Below are 9,487 nucleotides of genomic sequence, written 5' to 3' on the forward strand. Positions count from 1 at the left end.
GAAGAAAAAAAAGATGGACTAGTAGAACAAAACAACAGTATCGCCTATTAATATTTTGTCATTGGTCAAATAAATAGAGAAATAATTTAATCAGTGGTAATTTTGTAAAGACTTCCTCATGATCTTGCCATCATTTACAGGTAAATTTTGAGAAAAAGAATGTTGGTACTATATGACACGCAGATTAACATTTTCTATTATGATTATTGTGTTTAAATAATTACTAATAATATCAATTATGTTCATCTTTAAAACGATTTTACTTACATTTCTTTCCTTCTTTTTCTCTATTGATAATTTTTTTGGTCTTAAACATCGAGCTAAATGGCTATTAGAATTTATTGATTTTTTCCGGTACGGCATATGGTATAGTGGCATACTTGCACCTGGTACAATCACGCATAACTTGTGTGACGTTGTCAAAGGCATTTGTTGACTCCTCCCCACCCCCCCCCCCCACCAAGACACACATGAACCCCCCCCCCCATTTTTTAACACGAAATTTATTAAGTAAATTATTCAATCGATTGGATTTTTTTTTAAATACTCTGCTGATCTAGGACTCTTAACTTCACACACGTTTTTTTATTGTCCAGCACGAACCCCTTCCCCAAATATATACCATGTATACAGAGGTATAGGCCTATCGATGTATCAATACACATTCATGATGAACAGATTACCTAGTCAGTATAGAAATAAAGTGTCGTTTATTGTTTTCATTCATTGTAATCTTCATATTCATTTCATATCCATTTCATTTATAACATTGCCGACCTGTAAAATCCAACATCAGGTATGAAAAAAAAGCAACGAGGCTCAAGATGATATGTTTGTTTATTATCTGAATAAACGTGATGATGCCATAGTAACTTGGTAAATCATAAAAATACAGCTTCTTAAAATAAGATGAATAGCTCAACTCCATGACAAAACCAAGCACCACTAATAGACAAATCAACAAAGACCCTTTCATACATTGTCCTATTCGCCTTAGTCTTTTTCATCTGGTAGACATTCTAATGTTTTATTTCGATTCCATTCAAAATGCAGAAAATCCAACGAACAAAAGCGAATGTTTAACATCATGTCACTAATATGTCCGTTTGAGCCAATTGGTACGATTCTCACGCTCGCGGTAGCGAATCACGTGATCAGAAATTTGGAACAATATGCATTTTACATCGATATTTTCTCCATGGAAATACACCCACTCAATCCAGAGTTGTTATTGTTCTTTATTTTCTATTTTCCGTCATGTATACGTCAGTAGTTGATATAGTTGGGGGTGTCGTGGTCTAGTGGTTATGACTCTCATCTTTCAATCTAAGTGACGTGGGTCCGATCCCTGCCATGGCGTGTTTTCCTTCAGCAAGACGTTTACCCACATTGTAATGCTAGAACGCCTACATTGTCATTGCAGTTAACCCTATCTAGGCCGGAGTATTTTGGGAGTTCATATGGCCGCCCTTGAGATCTCGGCCGTCGACCGCGTGATCGCGCCGAAAATTGGCACGCAGGTTGTCTGGGACATAATTAACAAAATTTTATAGTAATTAATTTCATGCAAATTTCTATTAAGTGATTATGCTAATTTATGCGTAATTAGTATGCGAAATCATATTTTTCCTCTAACTGAGTTTCTTATGTATTATATTGCTTTTCAGAAATTTCTTATGGATTCCTTTGTTTTTGGACCTTTTGTTTTTCATTGTTTTTTCAATGAAATTTGTTGAGGACTCTTTTGAGGTCATAAAAACATAAAATAAATACATTTAGACCATCAAAACTAAAAATAATCATACATTTATGATTTTTGGTTGAAAACACAATTTGCATTGACTTTGTACACGAAATCACCTTTTTGAGCAATTTTTGGTCTGACATGCACTTACATAATGTTGCGTGATTTCGCAACCGCGTACCCCTGGTGACGCAAAATTGGTCTCAAAAGTTGCGCAAGACTAGAAAGTAAAAAGTCAGCGAGCAACGGGATCAAAAAATTTAGCGCGGCGAAAATATTGCGCGAATCGTTGAGGGGGGGGGGGGCCTCTGAGGCCCCCCCCCCCCAAGCCATGGTAGGGTTAAAGCCGAGGTAATTATAATAGCAGCGCTTTGTATCCTCGGAAAAAATAGCGCTATATAAATCCAGCTATTATTGTCATTATTATTATTATTACATTAAAATACTAAACTATCGGTAAATGACACACGTCAAAGTGATCCAAGAATTTGTATAAGGCCTACGTCAGTATTATTATTATTATTACCATCATCATTATCATTAATTGCTATTAGCAATATCACAATATTTCATCATTATCTTTGGTACATTGTTGATTAAACACGGCAAAAAAACATCTTACGCAATGCGGGAAACGTGATTATTCTTTAAAAACAATGATTTCGTAACTCCTTGGTTGAACATGTTGAAGGCTTGTAAATAAATAGCCACGATCACTTAATGAATATAATTTCCTTAACAAATAAACCATTTCAGTTTATGTTTTTAAAAAAAGCTCCAGACATATAAGATACAATCATCAATTACAATATTATATATCTATATGACTATTTTCATTTACATACGGGGTCATGGGCAGTACTGAAATCAGGATATACAAGTATATCGCTATATTTCGGCAAGGGGGGGGGGGGGTAATTAACTTTGCTAAAGATGAGGTTTGTATATCAAATGACACCAGTGAACTAGGTCGGAATTTTAATACTTGAAAATTCAACAATTCTAATACTCTGTCTAGTTTTTTTCAGTACAATGTCCGTTCTTCGGAAATTGCCCGTTATTTTCACAATCGCGAATAGAGAACATCACATGATATTTGCTCTGTATTTTACCTGAATAAAGGAACATGGCGAACCCTCAGGGCTACAGACCTGTCGCCGTTGTTGTTTTTAATCATTATTATAATTATTCAAATTGGTTGTTACAGCAATGGTGCATGAATGACTAACACAGAATAAAATGAAATAATTTGTCCGAGAGGCCATGCATGAAATAGAGAGTGAACAATATTTTATTTCCTTTTGTACCACCATACTTGGCATAGGTTCACCATGACATAGACAAATTGAGCCATATACGGTAAATAAAATTAAGCCCTTTACCACTTACGCTTTGTCTAGTTAAGCGGGAGGTAACATCTTTTTCACCGCTGTTGCTGCTAAGCTTTTACGTATGTAAATTTATATAATAATTTTAATACTCACATCCCCACAAATCATATGACTCCTAAAGTAATTTAGTATCACACATTTTGATTTATACAAAAAGGCGGGCATGAAGGCAACATTCAACAACAAGATTTACTAGCACGAAGGGGGAAACTCTAATCCTTTGGGTAGGTGAACATGGTATTCGATACTTGCATGCTTTAATTCTTCAATTGTTAGTCAACGGAAAAGTAAATATCAGAGTAAACAAATTGCGTGAACAGCCATGGTCTCAATAGGATCAATTATTCTCGATAAATAAACGCATAAAGGCCTACATAGTGCAGACGCCTCCCCCCCCCCCCCATAATACTCAAACTCACCTAGTACGTGTCATGGTTCGCTTACCCCAAAACGATTCTGTCATCTGAATTATATCTTGCTTTTTCAAACATTCAAACGAATCGCTTCAAACTTGCCAATTCTTGAAACACCTTTAACAAATCAGCTGTGATTAGGGCATACATTCATGACGGACAAAATGAAATTTCCTTAATATGCCAACATCTTTCCTGTGGATGATAAAGAAAATAAATAAGTGCTGTATCATTAGCCTCGTATGGGCGTAATTATAATGACTTCCATTGCATCAGTTCATTTTTTGTCTAAGCTGTAATTCGTTGAGACCACGCATTTTCAAATGATGACGCAAATAACATTCGCAGCGACTAGCTAATAAATCTCGCCATTGATTTGCGGAAGGCTCGCTTAATTTGTTTACGAATTACATAAATAACATGATGTATTAAGGGGGCAAGACTGTACCGCGAACACCCACGATAAGCCCCCCCCCCCTTCTTCATAACCCACGATGAACCCCCCCCCCCCGCACACACACACAAGAACGCACACTCCCTTCCACTTACTCCTTCAGGCCTAATCAAATAAAGTCAGGAACACAAATATTCGCTAAAAACCATTCCCTATTCGTTATTATGAGCCGTGGAAAGAATTTTATCCATGAACAATTAAACAATATTTCTTTTGTACAAACAAACAACGGTATTCGATCCAAATATCTGCATTGGTTAGCCACGCCATGTCAGAATCTGTATAGCAATGTTTATTTTTCGAGAGAAATTCATGCAGCTTCGCACGTCGACCTTGACTGAATACAAAACCAGAAATTGGAAAAGAAATATATTCGCATCAATTACACACTGTCTAATCATTATTCTGCCCTTATTTATTTCCATTTCGGAAGTATCATTTAAAAGGGACTATAAAGCTGAAATGTTATTTATTGTTGGTGGTATCATCTCCACAAATTTTTATTCCATTTATATATTAGTTCAAATAAAGAAAAAAAAATAACTTTGAGGGCCGTTAAAGTTTTGATTACTTTGATACAGTGGGTCTATATACATGATATAACAAAAATAAAAAAAAACACGAAGTACCATAATAAAGGGACGGTCCGGGCTGAAAATATTTATATCTTAATACATAGAGTAGAATTCACTGAGCAAAATGCCGAAAATTTCATCAAAATCGGATAACAAATAATAAACATGATAAAGTTACTGAAGTTTAAAGTTTAGCAATATTTTGTGAAAACAGTCGTCATGAATATTCATTAGGTGGGCTGATGATGTCACATCCCCACTTTCTGTTTTCTTATGTTATTACATAAAATTATAATTTATTCATTATTTCATACTTGTGTGAATAATATGTCTCCCTTATAATAAAATAAGTTGCAGCAATAAATATATAATGCACTAAATCAGTTGTCAATCCAATTTTTCTAGTTCTTGGAGGAAAAAATTTGAATAAACCTAATTTCATATAATAAAATACAAAAGAACAAGTGGGGATGTGACATCATCAGCCCACCTAATGAATATTCATGATGAGTGTTTGCACAAACTAATGCTAAACTTGCTAAACGGTTGATTCATTTGATTGAATTGTGATATTTGGATGGTCATTAAAACAGGATATTTTCTATTCATGTAGACCACTGGATGTATTGGAAACCATAAACTCTGCTTTGGCATTTCCGATAACGTTGTCCTTGTAAGTCCCTCTCCTTAAACAGAAATTTTTTTCGAAGTTGGTTAAAGGGATGCTCCAGGCTGAAGATATTTATATTTCAATAAATAGAGTAAAATTTACAAAGCAAAAGACTGAAAATTTGAACAAAGTCGGATAACAAATAACTAAGTTATTGTATTTTAAATATTTGCATTATTCCGGTAAAACAGTTCTAGGCATGTCTTTATGAATATTCGTTAGGTGGGCTGAAGATTGTTCTTTTGTATTTTATTTTATGAAATTAGATTTATTTAAAAAAATTCTACCGAGAACTAAACCAATTGGATTGACAACTGATTTAGTGCATTAGTTATTTATCATTTATACATGTATGAAAAAATGAAACAATTATGATTTCATGTAATAACATAAGAAAAAGGAATGTGACATCATCAGCCCACCTAATGAATATTCATGACGACGTGCATATAAATGTTTTCACAAACTATTGCTAAACTTTAAAATTCAATAACTTCGTTATTTGTTATCCGATTTTGATGAAATTTTTAGCATTGTGCTTTGTGAATATTACTCAATGCATTTAGATTAAGTATTCTCAGCCTGGAGCATCCGTTTAAAGAAACTTAAAATGTTATGACATTGTAAACAACGTAATCGGTATAGGAGCAGAGTGACATTACATACATGCCACAGGGCGAAGCGATGGAGACGTTTTTTTTTAGTATTTTTAATAAAAATAAATAGAAGGATTTTATATACACTTAGACAGAATTTTGAAGAAATTTACAATAAAAAGGTTCTGAAAATTGCCACACGCTGTGTATCGTCACATACGATAGTGTAGTATCTACAATACGCTGCTCACGAATACGACTATTAATATATAAAAATCATATCAAATTATTGAAACTATAATGATCATAGTGCCATTAATATTGTCAATAATAGCATGATAATAATTAGGGAATATTGGATGGCCTTGAGTGGGATGCGTTGAAATATTTTACGAGCTGAAGAACAATATTGGATGAGTCGAAGACGAATCCGATATTGTTCTTCAGCGAGTAACAATATTTCTACGCATCCCACGAAAATTGGTCATCCAATATTTTTATTATTATTTAGATACCCCCACAAAGCTAAACATAAATTATTTTAAAGAAATGTTCGTTTAGTAGTAGGCCTAGTGTATGGTACTGGTACGTAGAACGAATTCACACACATGCATTGCATTGTATGTATTGCAAATTGTACGTAATATTGTCACATCAATTACATGTAGCTGTAGCGCGCGTCGTAAAGCGCAACTAATACGCAATGCAATTTCATTGTGACATAACTATAGCTTCATGCGCACAATCATTTATAAACCAATGATAATCTTGTGGGTGGGGCAAAATATTCATTTCGTCCAATATTTTCAATATTGGATGGTTTTCATAGGCATGCACGTTAAAAATTAGTTTTAATATTTTGTCTCTCTGAACAACCTCGCAAGACGTCACAATATATCTGCGCCTCTAAAACCCTACATCTAAATAATAATAAGAGATATTAAGTGGTACCGGTAGTGGTACTCCTTTTTAAAAATACCACGGAAATCAGACATACAACAAAGGGGGTACCAAATTTCTTCTATTCATTTGTACGTCATATGAGTCCCATGAGGGAACGTCGCAAACCTTTGTATGTCTGTTTTTATATAATAAAATTAATGATGATAATTATAACAATAATAATAACAATAATAATAACAATAATGACCAAAGCATCAGCAAAACAAGTTTAAAATCAATATTGATAACACTCACGATATAGCGTGGACTGCAGGAATAATTTTGTATGAGTGTTATTATTGTGAACAGATTGTGCTGGTATCGCTTACAGCATTGCGAAATAATAACGTCTTACAAATTATTATTCAGTCATTCTAACCATGATGATGTTTGCAAATATTTATATCGTTACAAAGCCGATAAAAAGCAGTGCAACCAGCATATTGTCGTCCAAAGTTTTTCAGTATGAATTCGTGAAATGTTTAATATGAGAATTGGATATGTGTGTGTGTATGTGTAAGGGTGGGTGCGTATGAGCGTTTTATCGAGTGTGTATTAATTTAATTGTCTCCGTTGACCATAGGTGATTGATTATCGACTATGGCCTTCCGCCGTGTTAGGTCAAACCCGAAATTATGGAGGTTTTAGGCCACAATTCTGTAAATCAATAATTTCAATTGAGAAAAATAAAGCCTTGCACAAGCGATAAAATTGTATACCCGTATTGTGCGATATGCTTGCTTTGAAAAATCTTGAACTCAACGACTTCCTTCTCAAAACATCACTATCATTTACGTTGTGTGATGAATTCAACGCTTCCTTTCGTGTTCGCGCATGTGTGTGTTGTTTTTTTTTGGGGGGGGGAGGAGGGGGGGGGGGTCGGCAAGACCCGTATGGCCACCGCACACCTTACGATTGGTCTGCGACCCGATTTTGGAATAAAACGTAGTAGAGTTTGATGCTAAGATTGAGACATGGGATATCTTACTATATAAAGTTCTAAATCATCTTACCTATGTTCCAATATGTGAATATGCTATTATCCTTATCAGAGTAAAGGCGAATTTGATATGTAGTCGTGAAATGACTTCATAGCGATCGTACGATTGCCTACGATTTAAAAGTTATTTGGCCTTTACTCCAAAATAAACACTTGCAATCATCTTAAAAATATGCGTAGGCCTACAACACGAGGCAGGTCGAGCTAAATCTAGCCCAGACACTGTCTGCCTCGTAGAGACCGGGTTATACCGGAACCGAATCAGCTGCGAATCCATCCGCATTCGGGGGTATTCTGTTCTCCTTCCGCGAATGCGAGAACATTCAGGAAGGATTCAGGAACATTCGAAGTCACCGAAACCATCCGAATTAGGCCAGATTCGGCTAGAATCGGTCCGAATTTATTCGGGAGAATTTGGTTTTGGTGTAACTCTCGCTTAAGCCGTTCGCTTTTGCTTGTATTCGTGCGTCCATGCTCGCATTTTTTTTATTGCGTTCAGTTGCGGATGTTTGAAGAAAAATAAATAAACTACTAATGCCTAGTTCCCTCTGTCACGATTTGCGCCATGATTCAAACCCGGGGGATGGGGCAGTCAAATATATTGTTGTACACACGCGTCACCAAAAACACGCGTTTAAAGGGGTGTTTTTTTCAGTTTTGGACGCGGTCCGCGCGTGGACTCGTTAAGGGTATCAAAAACACCAATTTTCAAAAAAAAAGTTTTTTTTTAAAGACTGGTCAATGGTCAATCGCGGGGTCAAACGTATTTAGGGTATGTTTTTTCCCCCAAAGCTTTTTTTAAGACTAGCCAAACGTGTTTAGGGTATGTTTTTTTCCCAAGCTTTTTCCCGGAGGTCATATTTTGGCGACAACTTGTTTAGGGGCCAAAATGTGTAAATGAAGCCCGCGTAAAATTTGTTTAGGGGGTTATTTTGCACACAGAGAAAAAACTCGTTTAGGGGGTGTTTGGCAATTCCTTGGTCACGCGTGTGTACAGCAATATATTTGTCTGCCCCCCCCCCCCGGATTCAAACTTAATCGTAGTGATCTTACCAGATCGTATCAGATCATATCAGATCAGTCGTGGCATTCCTATTGACTGTAGAAAAGTTTGGAATGGTTCAAAAAATTCGCGATCAGTTACTAAGGGCCAATCGTGGCTTTCGTAATGGATCGCACGGCAGAGGGAACGAGCTATGAGCTAGAACGCAAGCCCTCTGCGTTTATTTGCGATTTGACCACGTATTTGCTCGTCTCATTGCGTTGTAGTGCCTTCTGCGCTTGTCTGGGTTCGGTCAAACGTTAGCCTCTTGTCGAGGCCCTGTCGGCTGCTTTCCGAGCGAACAGGGATAAAGCGAAGGAGAGCGCCGCGAGACAGGGCCTCTTGACATCTGGGCCGAATTTCACAGACTTTCTTTTGTTTTTTATCGTTTTCACCAATATTCCGACCAAAAACTGGTCGGTGAAAATCATCCAATGAGAGCGCGGGCTGCTATGACGTCATATTGAATATTCATGAGCTCATCTTAAATGGCGACCCGTGGATTCTTGGCGAAGAGTGACGACGAAATATCAAAGAGCATTGAATATGCCTCTAAAATGCTGAATATTGACCGATTTAGGATTTGCAAGTCGATGAAATTAAATCTGCACTGAAAGGACGAGATGTTTTTGTAAATCTACCCACAGGATATGGACAAAA

The sequence above is a fragment of the Lytechinus pictus genome, chromosome 16 (genome assembly GCF_037042905.1).
Source record: "Lytechinus pictus isolate F3 Inbred chromosome 16, Lp3.0, whole genome shotgun sequence".
NCBI lineage: Eukaryota > Metazoa > Echinodermata > Echinoidea > Temnopleuroida > Toxopneustidae > Lytechinus > Lytechinus pictus.